The following is a 26,504-nucleotide window of genomic DNA, read 5'->3' on the forward strand; positions in this document are numbered from 1 at the left end:
CTCTATTATAAATAGGGGCACAATTTGCAAGCACTGAGGTATTGATTTTGTATTAGTTCCCCATCTATCTATATAATCAGAGGTTGTGCATCCATTTACAATGGAAATAGTCACCCAGAATAAAAGTAGTTATTTTTTTTTAAAAGCTGTGCAGTTTCATTATGGATATCATTGACTTGAAGCAGCGTTGTCAAACTGGAGATCACCATTTCCAGTTGAACAGTGCATCTTTCCATCAGGTGTCTACTCAACAATTTCAGATTGTAATCTCTGCTCAACCACATTTTCCAACCCCTCTCCCACCTTCCCATTTTCTTTGCAGGTTTCAATCTCAACCTTGGTGTTCTCATTTTTGCTTTTGGATGGGAGCCTTTCATTATTCTTCCATTATACCTCCTGGAGAGCAATTTTTTGCTGCTTTAGTTATTCAAATTCCTTTGACTATTTCCCTTAATTCTTTTTCATTTAATGTCACCCATCTTCAGCCCTCTGTGGCGGACAGGGAAAAAAGGAAGATGAAGTCCTTATATCCTTTTCCTACAGTCCATAATCACTATTTTTCAAAAATGGGGGGGCCAATTGACCAGTAGCAAGCTTTTGTAGGTTCAAATAAACAGGATTATTTATTCATGCCCTGAAAGTCTTGAAAAGATTATAAATCATACAAGCTGCTAAATACTGTTTCTAGGAGTTGCTTTTACTTAATTGCTCTGTTTTAATAACCTTTGCTCGAGAGTCGCCAGGTATCTTTCTGATACCACCATGAGGTTCAAAGCCAAGTGCTGATCAATAACTCAATACACCAGTTAGTAAGTTTCAAATCAAAACACATTTATTATACACACTGTCAATCACTACTCATGCATAAAACTCTACTTACTAGACTATCACTACAACTAAAGGCCTATACTTAGCTTCCAAATGGCCCACCAGGTCAGAGGAACAATGGCCTTTGTCCGTCTGAGTCTGCAGGCTTCAAGCTGGTATGGAATAGTAGCTAGGAGCACCTATCTCGTAGCGTGTGTTGACTGGAGACTTACTTGGTTGGTGCAGCTGCTAGGCAGGTCTCTCCTCGCTGAGAGTCACGGTCAAGAGTTCTTTGAGAGCTGCCAAGAGAGCCTGCCAAGAGAGCAAACTGAACTTGGGGACGCTACTTTATAGTGGCCACCCCAGGTGGCCACACTTCCTCCTTGTGATCCTCATCGCGAAGCGTGAAGGATCACATCACTGCGGTGTCTTCATTCCCTGACCCAGTGAGCACTCCTCCTTGGCCTCTACACTGACCATAACTATGCAATAACATTTTTAACTGTCAATTCTAAGTGGCACTATGTCATAAAGGGACATGCATTACAAACAAGAACTGGAACCTCTAACTATCCTCAATAAACTACTCTCACTTAAATCATTCAAACATACTAACTTCCTAACAGTATAAATAGCAGCATTTAAATTTTCCTCTGGTTTGGCAGTCAAACACAGAGTTTTACAATCTTTTGGTCAAAAATGAACACATTTCTTTATTTACAAATGAAGACGCACAAACAAAATGAAAGTTCTTTATTACATCTCAAGGGGTTCGAGGGCCTGGTGGAAACCGAAAATAGGGGATCTCATCCTGTATACCGGGGTGCGAGAGTGGTAGGCTCTCCTTCGCCATTTCTTCATGCGAATAAAGGGATAGTATGACCTGCTGTCCTACTGCAAACTCAGTCGCATGCACTATATTGTCGAAACAAGCCTTGCTCTGTTTCTTTCTGGTGCCTAGTTTTACTGCGGCTGCTAGCTGAGCCGTTTTAACATTCTCTACAAGCTGTCGCACAGCGTTCTTGTAGGTGAGGGCCGTCACTTCGGGGCTGGTCAAGTCTAGTCCCAATAAATATTCTGTGCTTTTCATGGGGCGTCTGGTCATGACGGTGTGGGGGGTGTATCCTGTGGATGTGGAAACCGTGTTTCTTAAAAATATCAACGCAAATGGGAGGACTGAGTCCCAAGTGCTGTTGTTCTGTTGAACCATTTTTCTGAGGGTGGCTTTTAGGGTCCGATTCATCCTTTCGACAATACCACTTGACTGGGGGTGGTATGCGATGTGAAATTTTTGAGTAATGCCAAATATTGCCAGGACGTTTTTCATAACGCGTCCCGTAAAATGGGAGCCTTGGTCGGATTCAATGCTGTGGGGGAGTCCCCATCTCGTAAAGATGTGGTGGGTCAGAATTTTAGCTGTGGTCTTCGCCGTGTTTGTCCTTGATGGGAATGCCTCTACCCATTTTGTAAATGTGTCGATGACCACTAACACATATTTGTAACCATTTCTGCAAGGGGGTAAGGGTCCTATAAAATCGATCTGGAGGTTAGTCCAGGGGCCATTAACGGGGCGGGTGTGGCTAAGTTGAGCCTTCTTTGCATATCTGTCCGGATTGTTCTGGGCACAGATCAGGCAATTCTCAACATAGTGGGTGATATCTGCTTTCAAATTAGGCCACCAACAGAGCTGCCTGAGGTGGGCTACAGTGGGCTCAATGCCCTGGTGTCCATGACTGTCATGGAACAAACAAATTAGTTGATTCCTGTCCTGCTCAGGAACTACATAAAGAGTGTCTTTCAGGATCACACCGTCATGTGTGGTCAGGGAGTCCCTAGATTTATCGTACGGTGCTGAGAAGTTTCCCTTTAAAATTTCCCTGAGCTTTTTGTCTTGTTTCTGGGCCTGCACTAAATCTTGGATATTGGTCTGTGAGACCTGAACTGCATGTACTGGGGCGCTTTCGGGGGGGGTCCAAAAATAACCATGCCTGGAACCTGATTTAGCTAGTGCGTCAGCTTTCACATTTCCAGGTGGGAAAAACGGTAGTGACTGCAAACTTTTATGATGCCATATGTCCTGTCCTTTGCCTGTTTCAAAATATGGCGAGTAATGGGGCTGATGGTAGGGGTTTTCCGTCCGCGGAAACAAATCCTCTTGCTTCCCACAGGGGTAGGAATTCTGTTAGGCTGTTACAGACATAGAGGCTGTCCGAGTATATGTCTGCTGGGCTGGGGAACGAATCGGGGTGATCTACTATATAAGCAATGGCTGCCAGTTCTGCTGCCTGCGAGCCTAAGTGTCCTGGTAGATTTAATGTGATTTCTTCTAGGGCACGTCCCTGCGCGTCCTCTACATAAATTCCACATCCTGTTATGCGTTGCCCATCTAATACAGTGGAAGAACCGTCCATATATATTCTCAGGGGTGCACACGTGTCTGTGTGCTGGGGGCTCTACGGTGAACTTCCTATCTTCTTGGGAGGTGTTTTTGCGATGAAGGGGCCTGTGTTGTGGTGTAGTGAGATAATTTCAGATTCATGAGGGGTGCCTGGGTACTGTAGGTTGTCGGCTAGGAAAGTGTGGGTTTTAGTCCTTTTAACAGTGATGTCCCGTCCCTGCAAAAGAAGGGTCCATCAGGCTGCTCGGATCTGGCTGACTGTGCCGTCCTTAAGTCGTCTGTCTAATAAAAGTTGTGTGGGGGTGTGTTCGTGAGGATTGTGCTGGGGTTGAGTCCGGTTATGTATGAAAAATACTGAACTGCCCAGAAAACTGGGAGCAGGTGCCTCTCACAGGCAGAAAATCCTTGCTCCACAGGGTCTAAAACTCTTGAGGCTTTTGCCACGGGTCTTAACTGTTCGTGCCGTTCCTGGAGGAGCACGGCCGAAAGGGTGCGGTCTGTGCTAGCTACCTCTATAGCGTAGGGGAAAAGTTGGTCTGGAACCTGTAGTGCGGGGACTGCGATGAGTGTGCATTTTAAAGCGTCCACGGCATCTGTATGCTGCGGAAGCCATTCCCAAGGTGCCTTTTTCTTGAGAAGGTCGGATAGGGGCGCTGCTTTAGTGGCGAAACCGTCGATGTGGTTTCGGCAGTAGCCAACCAGTCCTAAAAACGACCAGAGGGCTGATACATTCTGGGGAAGGGGCAATTTGACAATCGAGTCAATCCTTTTGTGCTCAATCTCGCGTTTACCATGCGTGATAATTGTTTCCAAATATATCACCTTGTCTTACAAAACCTGGGCCTTTTTGGGGTTAACTTTACATCCAATCTGCTGTCAGAGCCCTAGGAGTTCTGACAGAAGTGAGGTGTGCTCTGCCTTTGTGTCTGTCTGCAGTAACAGGTCGTCTACGTACTGGACCAGACATTCTGGGCGAGAAAATTTAGATAAACCATTTGCCAGCTGCCTGTGGAGAATCGAGGGGGAGTTGTGGAATCCTTGTGGAAGGCATGTCCACGTATATTGCTGACCTTTAAAAGTGAAGGCAAATTTATACTGGCACACTTTAGCCAATGAAATGGACCAGAATCCGTTGCTGATGTCCAAAACCGTAAAATATCGTGAGTGGAGTCCCTGTTTGAGCATGGTCTCGGGACTTGTGGCTACAATGGGGGCTGCTGCTGGGGTAACTTTGTTAAGTTCCCAGTAATCGATGGTCAGTCACCATGATCCATCTGGTTTTCTCACTGGTCAAATCGGGGCATTATTAGTGGAGGCTACTGATCTTAGTACGCCCTGTTCTAATAAGCTATCTATCACTTTTGAGATTTCTCCCTCTGCCTCTTGGGGAAATCCGTATTGCTTCTGGGGTCTGGGGTCAGGTCCTGCAATCTGAACCGAACCAGCCATCCTGCCACAGTCATGTTTATGATGTGCAAATGTTGCTCTGTTTTCTGCAGAACTGCCCTAACCTGCTTGTCTGTGCTAATTGTACTCGGGTCAAACCAGTATTCGCCGACTGCGCTGATCCTATTAGCATAATCTCCTACCGTGAGCGTTGCGGGGGGTCTTGCTGTCTTTGCCATTTTCCAGACACAATTGTTTACTGGATCGAATGAAAGGTTGTGGGAGCTCATGAAATCCATTCCCAAAATGTGTTCTGCTGTGTGGGTTAGATCAACTAAAACTATGGGGTGTTTGGTCGTTATATTGCCAATCTGAATGGATACAGGGGCTGTGATGTGTCCCTGCTGTGAGTGGCCTGTAAAGCCACTGAGGGTGATGGTGTCTGTAGTGGGCCACGTGTCTTTTTGAAACATGGTGGAGGAATTAAGTGTGGTGCGGGACCCTCCTGTGTCCCAAAGAAATTCAACGGCCTGACCCCGTACTTTTGCTGCAAAGACCGGTCGGTCGGACCTATCCCAAAGGGTGTCGCAGACCCAAGTTGGGGAGCCCGAACACCGTCAGTCTGTGCCGTTCATGTCTTCCTGGTCTGAACGGGCGCTAACACTTTGAATAGGCTTTGTCCTATTCCTATTTAGAGTGCCTGTCTGTTGGGCTCTCTGTGCTTTCTGTGGGGCATTGCACTCTCATGCAAAGTGTCCTAATTGACAACAGTTATAACATTCTTGAGATTTCTGGGGTGGGCTGTTTCTACCTTCATTTACCCGTGCGGAGTTTTGGTGCGCTTTTACTGCACGTATATCTGCCTCTGCCTGCTCTTCATCGGGATTCCTAAATGCTGGTTTATTCTGAACAGATTGCTCCCAAGCGCGGGACAACCTTTTTAAAACCCATTTTTCGTTGTGGGCCTCATCTGAGGGGTCATAATTCGCACAAGCTCTCTGTCCTGCCTCTGTGGCGTGAGAGATCAGGATTCGAGTCCATTTGGCCATGTTTTCTAGGGTCAAATGGGCGCAGTTTAATTCTTCGAAAACTGCCGTGAAATGAATCCACAAGCGTCCAGCAAACACTGCGGGGTGCTCTGTTTTCTTTTGCCTGCATTTATTCAGGCCTTCTACTGGGTCTCCTCGGCTTTTGCGGATCGCATCAAGGATCGCTGTGTGCATCTCTTTTAGGGTGCCTCCTCCTATATTCTGTGGGTCGGGAAGGGCTGCAACTACGGAAGGGTCTAGGCTCAAAAGTGTGAGCTTCACTTGCTCTTGCTCATCCAGGCCGTACATGGTTGCCTGCTGCTTAACCTTAGCAAAGAAGTGGTGGGGGTCTGAAGTGGGGAGGAAGGGTGTGATTTTCTCGCATGCGTCCCGTAAATGGGTCACGGTTAAGGGGGTTGTGTAAAGGAACTCTGTGTCTCCTTCTGCTGCGGCTCTGCGGTGGGTGGTTACTGGATTCATGGGGGTGTGATCTATCTGCTCTGTGGGGGGTTGGGGTGCTCTTCTCTTCTGGGGCTTCTCTTGTGCACATGTCCCATGTACATACCTATGCGCTGTTTCATCTAACTCTTGCCAATCGGGGCCGTTTTCCTAATTTAATTGGGATCCAACTGTCCTTTGGAATCCATTCTGGACTGAAAGCAGAGACTGCAGTTCTGCAATCTTCTTCCGGCACTTTGCATGATCTACCGAGCTCTGGCTCTGTTCCGTGGTGGAAGCATGGAGTGCTCGTAGAGCTGCCTTTAAATCACTGCACTGCTTCTGCAGTGCCTCTACCTTCATAGAATGTACAGTGCAGAAGGAGGCCATTCGGCCCATCGAGTCTGCACCGGCCCTTGGAAAGAGCACCCTACCCAAGTTCAACACCTCCATCCTATCCCAATAACCCAGTAACCCCACCCAACACTAAGGGCAATTTTGGACACTAAGGGCAATTTATCATGGCCAATCCAGCTAACCTGCTCATCTTTGGAATGTGGGAGGAAACCGGAGCACCCGGAGGAAACCCACGCACAGACGGGGAGGATGTGCAGACTCCGCACAGACAGTGACCCAAGCCGGAATCGAACCTGGGACTCTGGAGCTGTGAAGCCATTGTGCTATCCACAATGCTACCTGCTGTTCCATTTCTTCTCTTACCAGGACTGCATGGTGTGTGTTCTGGTAGACCTTGTCGTATTGGGTCTGGAAGCTGCTTAAGTGCGCCAGACAAGACTGGTGTGCCCTCTTGGCATCATCCACCTCTCTGTCCTTTGCTGCCAACCTCCCTTTTAATTCTATATTCTCCTTCTCTATCTCACTTACATCGACTTTACTCACCCTATTCCTCTCCTCTATCTCTTTACGGAGCGTCCTAACGACCTCCTCTGTGCCTCGCAGTTGTGCCAAACAGGACACGATTGTCATCGGCTTGCGAGCTTTTCCCAAGCTCTTCTTGTGAATCTCTGTCAGGTTCTCCCACCAAGTATGTCCTATACTCCCGGGTCCTGTTTCCTCATTTGCACAAAATTCGCTCCAAAGGGGCCATCCCTTTCCTTTGAGGTACTTTCTGATCTCTTCTTCCCAAATGGGACACTGTCCTACTCTGCTGGTCGCTGCGACCACGAATTCCTGCGGGTTCATAAGGCGTTCCATTGCCTTCATTGCCATTGTTCCTATCTGAATTCTCTTTAAATTTGGAATAAGGGGTAATAAAGCGGTGCTGCAAACACGGGTACGGCTTTTGCTAATTTCCGGAAAATAAACTCCCGACAGTTTTTCGCAACAAAATCTATCAGGTTTAACTTATATCCCTGTTAGTACGCATGCATTAACACACTTCCGAATTCTGGAGGATTGATCAGAACTGCTTGAACACTTGTAGTTATTTCTGTTCCCAATTGGATTCTAAATCAAATTTTGGATTCTCTCGGAGTGGGGGGGGGGCCACTTCGAATTCGAGTCCCGTCAGAGTTCGCCAATAAATGTTGCTAGGCGTTGCTTTTACTTAATTGCTCTGGTTTAATAACCTTTTCGCTAGAGTCGCCAGGTATCTTTCTGATACCACCACGAGGTTCAAAGCCAAGTGCTGATCAATAACTCAATACACCAGTTAGTAAGTTTCAAATCAAAACACATTTATTGTACACACTGTCAATCACTACTCATGCATGAAACTCTACTTACTAGACTATCACTACAACTAAAGGCCTATATTTAGCTTCCAAATGGCCCACCAGGTCAGAGGAACAATGGCCTTTGTCCGGTTCTGAGTCTGCAGGCTTCATGCTGGTATGGAATAGTAGCTAGGAGCGCCTATCTCGTAGCATGCGTTGACTCTGGAGACTTACTTGGTTGGTGCAGCTGCTAGGCAGGTCTCTCCTCGCTGAGAGTCACGGTCAAGAGTTCTTTGAGAGCTGCCAAGAGAGCCTGCCAAGACAGCAAACTGAACTTGGGGACGCTACTTTCTAGTCCCCAGGGGTTTTGCGCCCTTGTGGGCGGACCCCGGACCTGGTCCCAATTAATTGGACCATGTCCCAATCGGTTCTATCGATTTCTCCAATACTGGAGCTGTTCTCTGATCACTGGGCGGTTCCTATGTGTCCGTTGGCCTTCCTTTGTCCTGGCTCCCGCTGGCGCCGAGGAGTCTGTCTTGGTCCCGATCGCTTCAATGTTTCTAATTGTTCCTGGGGATTGCTCATTACTATGTAGATGGTTATTGGTTTCGGTTCTGTCTGGGTTCTGCAAGTCTTAATACACAGGAAACCTTGCACCTGCTTGTTTTCCTGTGGCTGGCCAATTTTCCCTGTATTCTTTGCGGGCCTCCATTTTGGAATCAGGAAGTGGCCACCCCAGGTGGCTACAATATTCAAAAAAGAAAACTAGTGATGAGGAACCAGTTGTTTCAGCTCAGACTGTCTATAGATACCATTCAATGATCCTTGCTATATTAAATATAGGGGAGGCTGTAGTCACACAGCTCACACACCAAAATGTAATTGATCATTATGCAGCTGCAGCTCATGTGTGCCCATTAACACACAGGACAATGGAAAGGGAATATGGTACACCACTGGCCAAGCATATTTATGTCTTAATCATGTCTAGAAGTTATTAGATAAAGAGAGATGAATACGTGCTTGGTGATATTATACTATACTGCCCAAATTATGATTTGATAATCATACTCGTATGTTATGCATTACACAATCCTAATTCTTAGTTGTGAATGGATACAGATACTTCCTAGACAAATGTACTCTTTTGATTGGTGTATGTTAATTAATTGGAAGATAGGAAAAGGTACAATTGCCCTGTATGTTCAGTGTTTGGGAGCTGGAAAGCCACCTGGTGGATGTTTAGCTCCCCTGCTATAATATGACTAAAGTTCTTGAACTGAAACGCAGTGTCGTTCGGTCAGTTGGGGAATGAGGAACACGATAGTCGAATAGCTGTTGACCCCCGCAACAATCTAAATGCTACTTCACTTACTCGCAAACTCAAGAAACCTAGAGTTCAAAGGAATAATGCAATTTTACAAGTTGAAGACAAAAGAATATTTAATAGTTTATGTTTGGTTCGTCACAGGAAAAGTTGTCTTTGGAGTCCTGTTGAAAGAGATATTTCATTCTGAAAGTGTAGTCTAGATGAGTTCAATAACTTGAGTCATATATCATTGTTGCAGGATTCCCTTGAAGAGATTGCTTTTTTAGTAGATCACAAAGTTCGGTCCTTTTGGGTTTTCTATCCAGGTCAAGTGTCTGTTCAGGTGGACTTAGAATAGGATCCACGCTGGGAGACATTTAAGCTGTAGCAGTCTGTCGATGTTCTTTTTGAATTAGTGCTCTCCCATTGTAAATAGTAATTAACTTTTCTGTATACCATGAAGACTCCTCTTTCTGGCTCTGGCTCCCCCCAGATTGTGATCTACCAAAATTTTGGCGATCTGTTCATTCCAATGTAACAACGCATTAACCATCCAGGAACATTGTACTCTTCCTCAATATCTTTGTTCTTTGTTTGTTCTCACTGGCATATTAGAGAGAAGTTTAGCTGGATCTACTTTGAAGAGGCTTAGCACCAGCTTTCTGGAGAGAAACTAACTGGATCTTTTCCCTCTGTGCTGCCAAAATCAAAAGTGAAAGCAAAAATGGAACTCCGTGGCTCTGAAAAAAAATCAGTGCAATAATATCCAATCACCACCGATTACCGTGCAGACCACAGCCTTTTGGGCCAGTTCAATGGCCATCAGTCAAATAAAGCAAACCATGTCACCCCTGATGCCGGCCAGACGGCAATCACCAGTCTAAAACAGCGCAGCCTTCTGTCTGAATTAAAGGGACAGGCCACTTAAAATCAAATGGCAGGCTGCCTTGAAGACATATGTCCATAAATAATCCATGGATCGAAAGTGAAATGGCATAAATAAAAGAGAGGGCAAAAGAAGGGAATAATCAAGACGGACTCTAACAGATAACAGATGCAATGTGAAACATATTTTAATGCATGCACAGTGAGAAACACAAAGAACGGATGCACAGTGTGAAATACACAAAGTGGATGCACAGTGTGAAACACACAGAACAGGTGCATAATGAGAAACACACAGAACGGATGCACAGTGAGAAACACACAGAGCAGATGCACAGTGAGAAACACACGGAACAGATGCACAATGTGAAACACAGCATGAACGCACAATGTGAAACACAAAACGGATGCAGAGTGAGAAACACAGAATGGATGCAGTGAGAAACACAGCATGAACGCACAGTGGGAAACACACAGAATGGATGCACAGTGAGAAACACAGAATGGATGCACAGTGAGAAACACAGAATGGATGCACAGTAAGAAACACAGAATGGATGCACAGTGAGAAACACAGAATGGATGCACAGTGAGAAACACAGAATGGATGCACAGTAAGAAACACTGAATGGATGCACAGTGAGAAACACAGAATGGATGCACAGTGAGAAACACAGAATGGATACACAGTGAGAAACACAGAACGGGATGCACAGTGTGAAACATAGAACGGATGCAGTGTAAAACACAAAACAGATACACAGTGAGAAACACCCAGAACAGATTCCCGTAACAGCCTCCCCGAACAGGCGCTGGAATGTGGCGACTAGGGGTTTTTCACAATAACTTCATTTGAAGCCTACTTGTGACAATAAGCAATTTTCATTTCATTTCATTTCAGTGAGAAACACAGAATGGATACAGTGAGAAACACACAGAACGGGTACAGTGAGAAACACACAGAATGGGTACAGTGAGAAACACACAGAACAGATAGACAGTGAGAGACGCACAGACCGGATGCAGGGAGAAACGCAGGGGAATGCACGCACGGCGGCACATGCATAGTGAGAAACATACGATAATGCGTGCATAGTGAATAACGTACGTGTAAAACACAAATACACATGCAATGCAAAACACACATTAATGCATGCACAGTACAAAACATACGGTAAGCAAGCACAGTGCAAAATGTATGGTACCACATGCATAGTGTAAAATGCACTGTAACACGTGCACTGTGCGAAACGCAAAACACATGCACAGTGCAATACAAACAGTAACTCATGCAGTATGAAACTTACAATATCACATGTACATTGCGAAATCCACAATAAACATACACAGTGCAAAATCCACAGTAACACAAACAGTATAAAACACAGGAACACATGAACAGTGTGAATCATGCAGTACCATACGTACTGCACAAAGCCTACAGATAGATGCACATACAGACAATAAAAACATGCAGAAAGATTTACGATCAAACAACAGAAAACAATAACACTTATAGTTCAGACACTTTGTAGGAAGAACAGGAATAAGAAGGCAGGTTGAAGAACTGGCTTGTACAAGAATAGGTAAAAAATAGTGAGAAAGAGAGACGTGCACAAAAAGATCAGACAGGGACAACACTGAAATTGTGAGCGATCAAGAGGCTCACAAGGAGGGAGGTGTAGTGCTGAGAATCAGGAATACACAAAGAAAGAAAAAAAAAATGAGTACAACAGAAACGCAGACATGGCTTCAGGAAGAAATACAAAATTTATAATTTACTGAGCAATGAGACACAAACTAGTTATTAAATTTATAAAAGCCAACCATGAATAGTTTTTATTCCCTGCTGTCCCTCCAAGCCTTTGCTGAAATGCGGGAACAGGTTCCCACCAAGCCTACAGATAGGTGCACATATTTGGCCCCCCCCAAAATGCAATTGGATTCAGAAATTTGTAGCTGAGTTGCAAATGATCGTCAAATCCCACTAAATCTGGGCAGCACTGCCCTCCTGAGGTGGATTAGTTTACAGATTGCTTGCTAAACTCCTTTTTAAAGAGCCATAGTAAATACATTTATTTGTAATGACGAATGAGCGAGTTAAATTCAGGTTGCACGCCAACAAGATGTAGGTGCAATCCTAAACACAGTATTTGAAAAGGCAATCACCATATACACACCAAACTATCCAGTTAGACAATGACGACTCTTGCACCTAAAACTCTTGATTTCCACTGTCATTCTGCTGCTTTACTGGGCTCTATTCTTACAAGTTACTGAAAACTCTCAGTTTACATTGCTAATTTAGAAGCTGTGCCTGTTCGCTACTCCGTAGGAGTACAATTTGAGGCACTATGCCAAGGTTGCCTGAAAAGGAAAACACACTGTAATATCATACTACTGCTGAGTGCACTAACATGGAAAATCATTAAGATGCAAAGACTTCAGCCTTGGCTGACTTGGTAGCATGCCCACCTCCGAGTCTGAAGGTCATGGGTTCAAACACAACAGAAACTCCATAATCCAGGCTGACACTACAGTGCAGTACTGAGGATGTGCTGCCCTGAGAGAGGTGCTGTCTTTCAAATGAGACATTAAATGGAAACCCAACTCACTTCTCAGGTGGACTATTCAAAGAGTATCATAGATCACAGAATTTACAGTGCAGAAGGAGGCCACTCGGCCCATCGAGTCTGCACCGGCTCTTGGAAAGAGCACCCTACCCAAGGTCAACACCTCCACCCTATCCCCATAACCCAGTAACCCCACCCAACACTAAGGGCAATTTTGGACACTAAGGGCAATTTATCATGGCCAGTCCACCTAACCTGCATATCTTTGGACTGTGGGAGGAAACCAGAGCACCCAGAGGAAACCCACGCACACACGGGGAGGATGTGCAGACTCCGCACAGACAGTGCCCCAGCCGGGAACCGAACCTGGGACCCTGGAGCTGTGAAGCATTTGTGCTATCCACAATACTACCGTGCTGCCCCAAAGTACCCCAGTATGGAGTACCTTCCCCGGTACCGTGGCCAACATTTACCTCTCAATCCCCATCGCTAAAACAGAACGTCACATCATGCTATTTGAAAATAGAGAGAATCAGAAACTAGGGAGTTATAGGCCAGGGCTGCACAGTGGTTAGTACTGCCACGACACAGTGTCAGTGACCCAGGTTCAATTCCAGCCTTGGACAGCTGTCTGTGTAGAGTTTGCAGGTCCCCCGCTGTGTCTGGATGGGTATCCTCCGGGTGCTCTGGTTTTCTCTGTGATTAATGTAAGAATTTCAGATATATTATATTATCAGTATTTGGTGCAGTAAGACAGTTAGGCTTTTCAGGTGCGAGGGGTACAATTAAACTGTTGTTAAAGCTTGGGCTAATGGATTTTTGTTTGGATTTCAAGGGTTCCCAGGACAGTTGATAGTTGGACACATTGTGCTTCAGCTTACTAAGATGATGTAGTTAAGGAGAGGAGCCATGGGCTGAAGCAGTCAGATGTTGGGAGTTTCAATTTGGTTTTAGATTGGGATGTGAAAACAAGGTAAGCATCTACTCTCGATACAGTTCAGTTAAAGACCTGTCTGCAAATGAACTAACAGTTTCTTTCCAAACATTTGAGTTTTAAGTTGTGTGGCAGGCTGAAACAAGCTGATAAGCAGCTTCTAAAGAAATAGAATCAGAGTTTCTGCATTGCTCTGACAGGGTCAGGTATCTTTCTTGAAAGTTTCTTGAAAGAAGCAAAAGGAAGTAAGGGGAAAAGTGCAAGGCAGAGAAGACATAGTCAAAAATCAAAAAGGGCGACAGTGCAAGGTACAGTGACTGAGGGGAGCTCAGCGAATAGGCCCAGTAATACTAAAAGGAATAAAACTGGAGATGTTAAGATTCAAAACAGAGGTAAAAAAACCAACACAAGTGTACTTTACCTGAATGCTCGTAGTATTCGGAATAAAGTAAATGAGTTGATGGCACAAATCATCGTGAATGACTATGATTTAGTGGCCATTACTGAAACATGGTTAAAGGATGGTCATGACTGGGAGTTAAATATCCGAGGGTATCAAACTATTCGGAAGGACAGAGTGGATGGTAAGGGAGGTGGTGTTGCTCTGTTATTTAAGGTGACATCCGGGCAATAGTAAGAGATGACATTGGTGCTATGGAGGATAAGGTTGAATCCATTTGGGTGGAAATCAGGAATAGTAAGGCGAAAAAGTCACTGATAGGAGTAGTCTATCGGCCACCAAATAGTAACGTTATGGTGGGGCAGGCAATAAACAAAGAAATAACTGATGCATGTCGAAATGGTACAGAAGTTATCATGGAGGATTTTAATTTACATGTCGATTGGTTTAACCAGGTCGGTCAAGGCAACCTTGAGGAGGAGTTTATAGAATGTATCCGCGATAGTTTCCTAGAACAGTATGTAATGGAACCTACGAGGGAACAAGCAGTCCTAGATCTTGTCCTGTGTAATAAGACAGGATTGATTCATGATCTCATAGTTAGGGATCCTCTCGGAAGGAGCGATCACAATATGATGGAATTTAAAATACAGATGGAGGGTGAGAAAGTAAAATCAAATACTAGTGTTTTGTGTTTAAACAAAGGAGATTACAATGGGATGAGAGAAGAACTAGCTAAGGTAGACTGGGAGCAAAGACTTTATGGTGAAACAGTTGAGGAACAGTGGAGAACCTTCCAAGCGATTTTTCACAGTGCTCAGCAAAGGTTTATACCAACAAAAAAGAGGGACGGTAGAAAGAAGGAAAATCGACCGTGGATATCTAAGGAAATAAGGGAGAGTATCAAATTGAAGGAAAAAGCATATAAAGTGGCAAAGATTGGTGGGAGACTAGAGGACTGGGAAATCTTTAGGGGGCAACAGAAAGCTAGTAAAAAAGCTATAAAGAAGGGTAAGATAGAGTATGAGAGTAAACTTGCTCAGAATATAAAAACAGACAGCAAAAGTTTTTACAAATATATAAAACAAAAAAGAGTGGCTAAGGTAAATATTGGTCCTTTAGAGGATGAGAAGGGAGTTTTAATAATGGGAGATGAGGAAATGGCTGAGGAACTGAACAGGTTTTTTGGGTCGGTCTTCACAGTGGAAGACACAAATAAAATGCCAGCAACTGATAGAAATGAGGCTATGGCAGGTGAGGACCTTGAGAGGATTGTTATTACTAAGGAGGTAGTGATGGGCAAGCTAATGGGGCTAAAGATAGACAAGTCTCCTGGCCCTGATGAAATGCATCCCAGAGTGCTAAAAGAAATGGCTAGGGAAATTGCAGATGCACTTATTATGATTTACCAAAATTCACTAGACTCTGGGGTGGTCCCGGTGGATTGGAAATTAGCAAACGTGACACCACTGTTTAAAAAAGAAGGTAGGCAGAGAGCAGGAAATTATAGGCCAGTGAGCGGTAGTAGGGAAGATGCTGGAATCTATCATCAAGGAATAAATAGCGAGGCATCTGGATAGAAATTGTCCCATTGGGCAGACGCAGCATGGGTTCATAAAGGGCAGGTCGTGCCTAACTAATTTAGTGGAATTTTTTGAGGACATTACCAGTGCAGTAGATAACGGGGAGCCAATGGATGTGGTATATCTGGATTTCCAGAAAGCCTTTGACAAGGTGCCATTCAAAAGGTTGCTGCATAAGATAAAGATGCATGGCATTAAGGGTAAAGTAGTAGCATGGATAGAGGATTGGTTAATTAATAGAAAGCAAAGAGTGGGGATTAATGGGTGTTTCTCTGGTTGGCAATCAGTAGCTAGTGGTGTCCCTCAGGGATCCGTGTTGGGCCCACAATTGTTCACAATTTACATAGATGATTTGGAGTTGGGGACCAAGGGCAATGTGTCCAAGTTTGCAGATGACACTAAGATGAGTGGTAAAGCAAAAAGTGCAGAGGATACCCGAAGTCTGCAGAGGGATTTGGATAGGTTAAGTGAATGGGCTAGGGTCTGGCAGATGGAATACAATGTTGACAAATGTGAGGTTATCCATTTTGGTAGGAATAACAGCAAACGGGATTATTATTTAAACGATAAAATATTAAAGCATGCCTCTGTGCAGAGAGACCTGGGTGTGCTAGTGCATGAGTCACAGAAAGTTGGTTTACAGGTGCAACAGGTGATTAAGAAGGCAAATGGAATTTTGTCCTTCATTGCTAGAGGAATGGAGTTTAAGACTAGGGAGGTTATGTTGCAATTGTAAAAGGTGTTAGTGAGGCCACACCTGGAGTATTGTGTTCAGTTTTGGTCTCCTGACTTGAGAAAGGACATACTGGCACTGGAGGGTGTGCAGAGGAGATTCACTAGGTTAATCCCAGAGCTGAAGGGGTTGGATTATGAGGAGAGGTTGAGTAGACTGGGACTGTACTCGTTGGAATTTAGAAGAATCTTATAGAAACATTTAAAATTATGAAGGGAATAGATAGGATAGATGCGGGCAGGTTGTTTCCACTGGCGGGTGACAGCAGAACTAGGGGACATAGCCTCAAAATAAGGGGAAGTAGATTTAGGACTGAGTTTAGGAGGAACTTCTTCACCAAAGGGTTGTGAATCTATGGAATTCCTTGCCCAGTGAAGCAGTTGAGGCTCCTTAATTAAATGTTTTTAAGGTAAAGATAGATAGTTTTTTGAAGAATAAAGGGATTAAGGGTTATGGTGTTCTGGCCGGAAAGTGGAGCTGAGTCCACAAAAGATCAGCCATGATCTCATTGAATGGCGGAGCAGGCTCGAGGGGCCAGATGGCCTACTCCTGCTCCTAGTTCTTATGTTCTTATGTGTTACGACACCCTGGGCTAGTGCATGGTCTATTCCAGCCCATCTACTGCGGAATCACAACACAAGTGAATTAACCAAGAATTCTTATAAAAATACCCAAAGTCTTTGGTCCTTGGCTGCCCAATAATTACAGTCAATAGGTTTGTAAGCTTAAACATAATTACTGTTTAATTACAACACTGACTATCAGGAGACATGCAGTTAATACAACTGGCTAACGACAAGCCTACTAACAGCTTTAACTGGCCCATCTTCTAATCACACACACAAGGCAGACAAACACAAAGGGGTGGAAAGGGATAAGAAAAAATAATTAGAATTATGGTCAAAAGATAGGAGTCTTTGCTTCAGATGATAGCTCTTTAGCACACTCTCTTTTCAGCAGGTTTGCTGATTAAAGTCTCTGGTTTACAGCCAGTGAAGATCTTCTTTGTAGGATCATTTATTCAGGGTGTCTGTAGTTTTAAAAAATGCAGTACTAACAGGCAGGAGGCTTTCTGGAGAGACACTTTCTTTCTCATCAAACTGGGCCTTCAGCTCGAGATTCGCATTCAGCCTCGATATTTCTGTAGAGACACTATTTCACATCAAATGTTGGTGATTGGATTTTACTTCAGGCCTCTACAGTCGCAAGAGAACAGCGCACAGGCTTGCTGGAGAAGAGATAGTCTGGCCTCACAGTGCCTACTGGAGAGAATTAGCTGGATCTTGTTAGAGAGAGTTAGTTAAATCTCTTCATCGTGCTGCCAGAATCAAAACTGAAAACTCTTTAGGTCTCTGAACCATTTCATAGGGAGAAGATTCAATCACATTCCACTACTAGGCCGAGTACAGCCTATTGGGCCAATTAATTGACACCAGCCAAGTCAAACAAACCAAGTGCCAGCCAATCTCAGTCATTGGTGTTGATCAGTCTATCACTCTAGTTTGAACCAGCACAGGCTAGCACAGCGACCTCTCCTGCTGCTGAACTCCTCTGCTTGAAATAAAAGCACAGGCCACTTGTATTAAAGACATAGGTCCATTAATCATCCATGAATCAAAAGTGCATCAGCAAAATAAAAGGGGAAAAATGGAATAAACAGGCAAGACCCTTACAAAAGGGCAGCACGGTTGCACACGTGACTAGCACTGTGGTTTCACAGCGCCAGGGATCCAGGTTCGATTCCCTGCTGGGTCAATGTCTGTGTGGAGTCTGCACTTTCTCCCCGTGTCTGCGTGGGTTTCCTCCCACAGTCCAAAGACGTGCAGGTTAGGTGGATTGGCCACGCTAAATCGACCTTCGTGTCCAAAAAGGTTAGGAGGGGTTATTGGGTTTGGGGAATAGGGCGAAAGTGAGGGCTTAAGTGGGTCGGTGCAGACTCGATGGGCCAAATGGCCTCCTGCACTGTATGTTCTATGTATCTATGTAAAAGCAATCAAAATATCACTCTTTCTCAAAGTGGAATATCCAGACATCTCTGTACAGCAAGTATTCCTGAGCGCTAAATGTATTTAAAAGTGGATTAGGATCTGAGATGGTTCTGTTGTTTGAGTGGCGAAAATAGCAGTTAAAGGTTTTTGTATCCCTATATTGATTAGCATGCTAAAGGGGTGTTTGTAAGCTATTTCCTCATGTGATGTTAAAGGTATTTTAATACTGCATTAGTAATAAAGTTTGCTTTAATATACCATGCCCCTACTTTGCGTGAAATCACTCCTCGAGCGAGATATCCTTTCCTCAGTCTTACAAAATTTAAACAAAATATTGGAGATTCTGTCCAATATCTTAACCACTGTTGGGGTCTGGTCCAGGATCGTATCAAAACATGCAGGTTAGGTGGATTGGCCATGCGAAATTGCCTGTTAGTATCCAAAGGTTAGGTGGGGTTACGGAGATACAGTGGGGGAGTGGACCTGGATGGAGTACTCATTTGGAGGGTTAATGCAGACTTGATGGGCTGAAAGGCCTCCTTCTGCACTGTAAGGATTCAATGATAGACTAATATCTGTTGTTGGGAAATTACGCTAGAGTCTCTAATTAAGGATACAGTGATGGAATACACTGAAAATTTCCAATACACCAGGGAGAGCCAACATGGATTTGTACGGCCATATTAACCTGAGTGAGTATGTTAAAGAGGTGATAGGATAGGAGGATACCCGTGGATGTTATTCACATGGAAATTGATAATGTTCCTGATATGAGACAGTTAGTTAAACTTGAAATACATGAAACTGTAGGTAAATTAACAAGATTTCAAAATTGGCTGAGCAGCAGGGAAGAGAGAATAGGGATAATAGGTGGACACCTTAGTTGACAATGTGGCTGGCGGTGCCCTGCAAGGATCTGTGTTGAGGCCTCATCTATTCACCATACTAATGAATTACTCAGCCGACGGAATAGAAAGTCATATCTAAATTGGCTCATGTCAGAAAGATGGCATAGTGGTAATGATACTGTAGTCGTAATTCAGGGGCTGGGACCAATATTCCTGAGGAACAAACTTAAATTCAATTAATTAATGAATCTGAAATAAACTAGTCCTAGTAATGGTGACCGTGAACCTATTGGAGAACTGCCAGACGACATCTTCCAGGAAACCACTTATCCTTTAAGACTTTGAGCGAACCACTTGCTGCACCCTCTATACGTCTTTTTAAAATCCTTCTTTTGTACCGCCCTCCAAGGTACAATAAAATATTTCACCGAGATTGCTTCAGTGTTTTCCTTCCTCAGCTTCTGCACCAAACAAGCTTGCAACTAGTGTTTTCTCTCCTCTGAGCTCACTGCCCTCTTAACCTCCCTAAATGTCTCCCTCCGTGTAAACTTCCCAACCCATACTCATGGTTACTACCTTGACCTGACCATCTCACGTGGTCTCACTACTCCCATAGTTTCAATCACAGATAAGGCCATCTCTGATCACTTCCTTGTATCACTCCCCACCCACATCCCCCTTCCCCATCCCAAATGTTATAACCTGCCTGAATACTATTGGCTGGGGACTATTGGGTATTTTATTGAAGCATTTGTAATTTTCACAGTTTAACACATTAACATCTCTTAAACAACCGTGCGGGCCGACACACGTAAAGAAAGAGAAAACAACCTACAGAACAACACCCCATATTCCCCCGCTCTATTCCCTAGCTGCCCGTAAACAATATTCTCTGTAACATGGTAACATTGCCATGCCTCCTGTTTTCCTCCCCCCACATTTTCCCTCCCCCCACCCTTATTGCTGATGTTCAATTTTCCTTGAAGTAGTCTATGAACGATTGCCATCTCTGGGAGAACCCTTGAATTGATCCTCTCAAAACAAATTTAATTTTCTCCAGACTGAGAAACCCTGCCATATCAGTGACCCACACTCCTGACTTCGGGGGCTCAGAGTCTCGCCATCCAGCAAATTCCGGGCCACCAGGGAGGAGAAGGCCAGAATATCGGCCTCCCTCCTCCCCTTGGCCCCCAGATCTTCCGATACCCCAAATATTGCCAATTCTGGACTCGAAGTTACCCTTCCTTCCAGGACTTCTGACATAACGTCCTCAAATCCCTGCCAGAATCCCCTCAATTTCGGACATGCCCAAAACATATGTACATGGTTTTCCGGACTACCCCCACACCGCCCACATCTGTCCTCCACCTCCTCAAAGAACCTGCTCATCCGGGCTACCATAATGTGGGCCCTGTAGACCACCTTGAACTGGATCAAGCTTAGTCTGGCACACGACGAGGATGAATTGACTCTCTTCAGGGCTTTTGAAATGAAAATGAAATGAAAATCGCTTATTGTCACGAGTAGGCTTCAATGAAGTTACTGTGAAAAGCCCCTAGTCGCCACATTCCGGCGCCTGTCCGGGGAGGCTGGTACGGGAATCGAACCGTGCTGCTGGCCTGCTTGGTCTGCTTTAAAAGCCAGCGATTTAGCCTTGTGAGCTAAACCAGCCCCTGTGAGCTAAACCAGCCCCCGGTTTTTCCCCACAGCTTTACGGGCAGCACGGTAGCACAAGTGATTAGCACTGTGGCTTCACAGCGCCAGGGTCCCAGGTTCGATTCCCTGCTGGGTAACTATCTGTGCGGAGTCTGCATGTTCTCCCCGTGTCTGTGTGGGTTTCCTCCGGGTGCTCCGGTTTCCTCCCACAGACGTGCAGGTTAGGTGGATTGGCCATGATAAATTGCCCTTAGTGACCGAAAAGGGTTAGGAGGGGTTATTGGATTATGGGGATGGGGCTTAAGTGGATCAGTGCAGGCTCGATGGGCCGAATGGCCTCCTTCTGCACTGTATGTTCAGCTTGAATTCTATCTCTCCACCCAGCTCCTCTTCCCACTCCATCAACTTGTTGTATATCTCCGAGACCCTCACCTCTCCAACCTCTTGTTTTTGACATCACCTTATCATGTAACCCCCTCAGGGGGAGGCAAGGAAAGCCAGGAACCTGCCTCCGGACAAAATTCCGTACCTAGACGTACCGAAACCCGTTCCCGCCCGGCAACTCAAACTCCTCCTCTAATGTCTCCAAGGTCGGGAAACCCTCCTGAATGAATAGGTCCCCAAATTTCTCAATCCCTGCCTGCCGCCATCCCTTATAGCCCCCATTCTGCCCCCCTGGGGCAAACCGGTGATTGTTACAAATCGGTGACCATATTGACGCCCCCTCCAATCTCGTGTTGCCTCCATTGCCCCCACATGCTGAGGGCTGCCACCAGCACAGGGCTCATAGAGTACCGAGCCGGCGAAAACGGCAGGGGTGCCATCAGTAAAGCCTCCAAACTCGTACCCTTACAGGATGATGCTTCCACTCACTCCCACACCGACCCCTCCCCCACTACCCATTTCCTGATATGTTGGCCGCCTAGTAATAATTAATAAATCTCAGGAGGGGCAAGCCCCCCTTCCCGCGGCCCCTTTCCAGGAGTGCCTTCTTTACTCTCGGAGTTTGCCCACCCACACAAAACCCGATATTGCCGCGTTTATTTTCCTGAAAAAAGCCTTTGCGATAAAAATCACAAGACATTGAAAAAAGAGCAGTTAGATGCGACTATTCTAATACACTCCTGACTGCTCTCTCACATTCTGCCCTCCGCAAACAGTTTTTTTGTTGTTTTTATATCAATTTAGAGTACCCAATTATTTTTTTTCTAATTAAGGGTAAATTTAGTGTAGCCAATCTACCTATCCTGCACATCTTTGGGTTTGTGAGGGTGAGACCCACGCAGACACGGGGAGAATGTGCGTACTCCACATGGACAGTGACCCGGGGCCGAGATCAGACCCGGGTCCTCAGCGTCATGAGACAACAGTGCTAACCACTGCGCCACCATCCGCTCTGCAAACATGGGCTCATCCAAAACTCTGCTGTCCCAGTCTGACCGCAAAGAACAATGAACAAAGAACATTACAGCACAGGAATAGGCCCTTCAGCCCACCAAGCCTGCGCCGATCCAGATTCCTTATTCAGACCTACTATTTACTGCCCAAATGATCTGTATCCCTCCATTCCCCGTCCGTTCATGTGTCTATCCAAATAGATCTTAAACATTGCATTGTGCCTGCCTTCACCATCGCCACTGGCAACGCGTTCCGGGCACCCACCACCCCTCATGAAAAACTTCCCCCACACAGTTCCCCCTCTCACCTTGAACCTGTGTCCCTTCACAGCAAGTCTTGTTCTCTATTACCCCCTGTACTCACTGTAACATTGGCTCCTAGCCAAGCAATGTCTTGATTTTAAAATTCTCATCCTTGTTAGGATGGTGGAATAAGAAAAAAGTGGCAGATTAAATTTAATGCAGGGAGGCGTGTTTTGGTAGGAAGAACATGTAGGAACAAAATAAATGTTACAATTTTACAGGCTATGCAGGAGCAGAGGGACCTGGGCACAGATCATTGAAGGTGGCAGGACAGATTGAGAGAACAGTTAATAAAGAATATAGTAGGCTTCCGGTGGCAGCTATGAAGGAGTAAGTCGCACATTTGGTGGCTCCCCTCTGGTCAGACTTTTGGACCTTTCCCCCGACTTTTTCCGGTTTTCAACTGTAAATTCAAAGGCTGAGGCAATTGGGCATCGTTTCCACATATCGGTATATAGAGAAGAGAACCAGAAGTGCACGAAAAGGCAGAAATAAGAAGACAGACAAGGGCTGGGCTGAAGCTGTAGCAGGAGACAGCATGGCCGAGGATCGGACCCCTGGTGTGTCGGTCCAGCGATCAGCGGAGCAGTTGATGCAGGTCATCCAGGATGGCTTTGCTAAGCAGAAACGGGACTGCCTGGACCCGATAAGAGTCCATTGATCGGCTGGAACACAGATTGGATGCCCAGGATCAGGCGATCCAGAAGGTTAAGAAGGCGCTGGCTGAGCAGGAGGAGCATCAAACTGCGGTGGAGCTGGAGGTGGGGATGCTGAGGGACCAGCAGAAAAGGCTGCTGGACAAGGTGGAGGACCTAGAGAATAGGTCCCGTCGGCAGAACTTAAGAATTGTCGGGCTCCCGGAGGGGTCTGAGGGAGCTGATGCTGGGGCATACGTAGCCGGTATGTTTGAGAAGCTGCTGGGGAGGGGACATTTTCCCGACCCTTGGAGGTGGACAGGGCGTACAGAGCGCTTGCGAGGAAGCCGCGAACGGGGGACCCTCAGAGGGCAATGGTGGTGAGATTCCACAGGTTCCTGGACAAGGAATGTATTCAGTGGGCCAAGCGAACACGGAGCTGTAAGTGGGATAACAGTATCCTGCAGGTTTACCAGGACCTGAGTGTGGAGGTGGCCAGAAAAAGGGCAGGCTTCAACCAAATTAAGTCAATCTTTTTCAGGAAGGTGAAGTTTGGACTGCTGTATCCGGCTCTTCTCTGGGTCACATACGAGGACCAGCATCATTATTTTGAGTCACCCAAAGACGCGCTGGACTTTGCGAAAAGAAAAGGGCTGGTGGTGAACTTAGAACTTTTGAACTTTGATGGAACTTTTTGACTTATATTGGTTTGTTTTTTTCTCATCTGTTTTTGATTTCTGTTTAAGAAGGGGGGGTAAAAAAGTTTTTGTGTTCGGGTTTTCTTTCTGGTGAATGTTGGCAATGCCTTTTGCTTTAATGTGCACTTTTGGGGGATGGAGACGTGCTTGTTTGGATGTCGGTGTTTTTCTTTCAGTTGGGTGATTGTGTGGGGATCGTTAGATGAGGGAATTTGTTTGTATGAGCGGGGGAGAGGGGAGTGAGGGAACAATAGGTGGGAGACTATTTGGCACCAGGGGCGGGGGCCAACAAGCTAGCTGGGTGAGCTAGCTCACGGAAGCGCAGTGGGGGTGTGTGCATATGTTTAGTTTACTATGTGGGTTAGGTTTCAGAGTGGTGTTGCTAGGGGCGGGGGGGGGGGGGGGGGGGGGGGGGGAGGGGGAGTTGTTCTGCTGACAAGGGAGGGACTTCAGTTGAGGCACAGAGAGAGAGAGGAGGTCGGTGGCGGGGGCAGCCGGGAGGGGCGCGCCAGCGGAGGCATGGCGCATGGCCTGGAGGCGGGCCCAAGAAAGAGGATGGCTGATCAGCAGAGGGGGGGGGGGGTGCACTGTGCCCCCCAACTAGGCTGATCACTTGGAATGTCTGAGGGTTAAATGGGCCGGTTAAGAGGGCACGTGTGTTCACTCACCTGAGGGACTGAAGGCGAACATGGTAATGTTGCAGGAGACATACCTAAGAGTAGCGGACCAGGTTAGATTGAGGAAAGGCTGGGTCAGTGAGATCTTTCACTCGGGGCTGGACACAAAGACTACAGGGGTTGCGATCTTGATTAATAAGCCGGTCGGCTTGATTAATATTTGAGGTAGGCAGAATAGTTTTGGATGTGGGAGATCGATATATTATGGTTAATGGTAAGCTGGAGGGGATGAAGGTAGTGCTGGTTAATGTGTATGCGCCAAATTGGGATGATGTGGAATTCATAAAGAGGACGTTGGGGAAGATTCCGGACCTGGACTCGCACAAACTAATCATGGGAGGGGATTTCAATACAGTTATTATCCCGGCCTGGACCTGCAGGTCAGTAAAGATAGCAATCAGCGCCCGCATTGGAGGTTAGAAGTAGGGCTGTTGGCGGATGAAGCGGTGTGCAAGAGGCTGAGGAAATGCATACAAAATTACCTGCAGGTAAATGATATGGGGGACGTCTCAGCAGCAGTGCTCTGGAAAGGGCTGCAGGCAATGGTGAGAGGAGAGCTGATCCCGATCCGGGCTCGCAGGGACAGGACGGATATGGCAGAGACAGACCAACTGGTGAAAGAGATTCTACAAGTCGACAGGAGGTACGGGGAGACTCCAGAGATAGGGCTTTTAAGGGAGCGGCGGAGGTGACAGGCAAAGTTCGGCTTATTAACCACAGGAAGGGCAGAGAGGCGAGGGGAGCGATCTATGAGCATGGTGAGAAGGCCAGCAGGATACTTGCACAGCAGTTCAGAAAGAGGGAGGCAGCTAGAGAAATAGGGAAAGTTATTGACGGGGATGGGAACTTGGCTGGGGATTCGGCAGGGGTGAATTAGGCGTTTAGGGATTTAGGCTGTACAGGTACGGGGCCAGACGGGATGAGGCACTTCCTGGAGGTGCTGACTTTCCCGAAGATGGACAGGGAGCTGGTAGAAGGGCTGGGGGCCCCAATCGGGTTGGAAGAGATAGTGGCGGGTCTGAAGGCCATGCAGGCGGGTCAGGCCCAGGGGCCAGACGGGTACCCAGTGAAGTTCTATAAAAAGTTCTCTGGAATATTGGAACCGCTGCTGATGAAGGTGTTTAATGAGTCAAGGGAAAGGGGGGTTCTGCCCCAGATGATGTCACAGGCCACGATTTCGCTTATCCTAAAACAGGACAAGAACCCGGAGCTATGTGGGTCTTACAGGCCGATATCCCTGTTGAACGTGGACGCCAAACTGTTGGCCAAAGTTTTGTCCTCCAGGATTGAGGACTGTGTTCCGGACGTTATTGTGGAGGATCAGACGGGATTCGTTAAGGGCAGGCAGCTGGTGGCCAATGTAAGAAGGCTGTTAAATGTGAACATGATGCCCCTGGAAAGTAGGGAGGTGGAGGTAGTGGTCGCAATGGATGCGGAAAGAGCTTTTGACCGGGTAGAATGGGATTATTTATGGGAGGTTCTGGGGCGGTTCAGATTTGGGAGGGGCTTTATTGACTGGGTCAGGTTGCTGTACCAGGCTCCTGTGGTAAGTTTACGGATGAACAGGACGACTTTGGACTATTTTAGAGCCACTGGCAATTGCTCTGAGAGCATCAAGGGGCTGGTATGGGGCGGGGCGGGAGCACAGAGTCTCACTTTATGCGGATGACCTACTCTTGTATGTTTCAGATCCAATTGAGGGGATGGAAGAAATCATGGGAATTTGGCCAGTTCTCGGGGTCTAAGCTCACTATGGGGAAGAGCGAGATGTTTGCGGTCCCGGCGACGGGTCAGGAGAGGCGACTGGGGGAACTGCCGTTTAGATTGGTAGGGGTCAGTTTCAGGTACCTAGGTATTCAAGTAATGCGGGATTGGGACCAGCTACATAAATTGAACTTGGCCCAGTTGGTGGATCAGATGAAAGATTATTTCAGGAGATGGGATGCGCTCCCGTTGTCTCTAGCTGGGAGAGTCCAAATGGTGAAAATGACGGTCCTCCTGAGATTCCTGTTGGTATTTCAATGTCTCCCCATCTTTATTCCGCTTTATTACTGGGCGGCTAACATAGCCATGATTAGGAAGTGGGTGATGGGCGAGGGGTCGGCATGGGTACGTATGGAGGCAGCTTCATGCAAGGGCACAAGTTTGGGGG

At 46.2% G+C, this 26,504-nt stretch overlaps 1 protein-coding gene across 3 annotated transcripts in view; it reads right to left on the minus strand.

Annotated features, from left to right (window-relative positions):
* Positions 1 to 26,504, minus strand: part of rabgap1l (RAB GTPase activating protein 1-like) — a 698,291-nt gene that overhangs the window by 477,624 nt on the left and 194,163 nt on the right. The window lies entirely within an intron of this gene.

The sequence above is a fragment of the Scyliorhinus canicula genome, chromosome 4, assembly GCF_902713615.1.
Source record: "Scyliorhinus canicula chromosome 4, sScyCan1.1, whole genome shotgun sequence".
In the NCBI taxonomy this organism is placed as follows: Eukaryota; Metazoa; Chordata; class Chondrichthyes; order Carcharhiniformes; family Scyliorhinidae; genus Scyliorhinus; species Scyliorhinus canicula.